The sequence below is a fragment of the Penaeus chinensis genome, chromosome 2 (assembly GCF_019202785.1).
Source record: "Penaeus chinensis breed Huanghai No. 1 chromosome 2, ASM1920278v2, whole genome shotgun sequence".
Taxonomy (NCBI): Eukaryota; Metazoa; Arthropoda; class Malacostraca; order Decapoda; family Penaeidae; genus Penaeus; species Penaeus chinensis.
In genome coordinates, this window is record NC_061820.1 from 38,716,401 (window position 1) to 38,718,110 (window position 1,710).

Consider the following 1,710-nt stretch of genomic DNA (forward strand, 5'->3'; position numbering starts at 1 on the left):
ATATCGTCGTCTCATAAAATCATATTACTAGATATATTTTAACCTCCCTGCTTGTATATTCCATGGCGCTAACCATTAACAAAACTTTATAATACCATTTATCCGACATAATATTCCTCTATAACTTCCATACCCCTCGAAACCTCTCCTCCTCATCTTCCTCATCTCACACGACCCCTCAAAACACGAGGACATACCCCTCTTTAGTAAACAAACCAAGCCATAATGAACCCTCCGTGGCTCGTGCATAAGAACGAGATTTCCGTGGCAAGGGGGGGAGAGAGAATGGGAACTCCGACATTCATCTCGGATTACACATAACCTTCCTCTGTTTGTGACGTCATCGGGGTGATTTGAACTTGCAGGTGGGGCCGACGCGCGCACTCGGGACGCCGGAATTTTTTGTTTTTATTATTATTATTATTTTTTTGTTTTTGTTTTTGTTTGGGGGGTGGAGGGTTAGGTTGTTGTTGTTGTTATTGTTGTTGTTGCTTTTGTTAGTATTGTTATTATCATTATTATTATTGTTGCTTTTGTTATTATTGTTATTATCATTATTATTATATTGTTATTGGTGCTGATGATGATGTTGATGTTATTATTAGTAATATTGTTGTTATTATCATCATTATTGTTATTGTTGCTGTTATAATTGTTATCTGTTATGTTATTCTTATCATTACAATTATAATTAATATTATTGTTATTATTATTATTATTTATTGTTATTGGTGCTGATGATGATGTTGATGTTATTATTAGTAATATTGTTGTTATTATCATCATTATTGTTATTGTTGCTGTTATAATTGTTATCTGTTATGTTATTCTTATCATTACAATTATAATTAATATTATTGTTATTATTATTATTATTATTGTTATTATTATTATTATTATCGTTATTATTATTATTATCATTATCATTATTATTATTGTTGCTTTTGTTATTATTGTTATTATCATTATTATTATTGTTGCTTTTGTTATTATTGTTATTATCATTATTATTATTGTTATTATCATTATTATTATTGTTGCTTTTGTTATTATTGTTATTATTATTATTATCATAATTATTATTATTATTATCATAATTATTATTATTATTATTTTTTTGTTTTTGTTTTTGTTTTTGTTTGGGGGGTGGAGGGTTAGGTTGTTGTTGTTGTTATTGTTGTTGTTGTTTTTGTTATTATTGTTATTATTATTATTATCATTATCATTACTATTATTATCATTACTATTATTATCATTACTATTATTATCATTACTATTATTATCATTACTATTATTATCATTACTATTATTATCATTACTATTATTATCATTACTATTATTATCATTACTATTATTATCATTACTATTATTATCATTACTATTATTATCATTACTATTATTATCATTACTATTATTATCATTACTATTATTATCATTACTATTATTATCATTACTATTATTATCATTACTATTATTATCATTACTATTATTATCATTACTATTATTATCATTACTATTATTATCATTACTATTATTATCATTACTATTATTATCATTACTATTATTATCATTACTATTATTATCATTACTATTATTATCATTACTATTATTATCATTACTATTATTATCATTACTATTATTGCTACTAGTGTTATTGTTATTATTATTATTATCATTATCATTATTATTATATTGTTATTGGTGCTGATG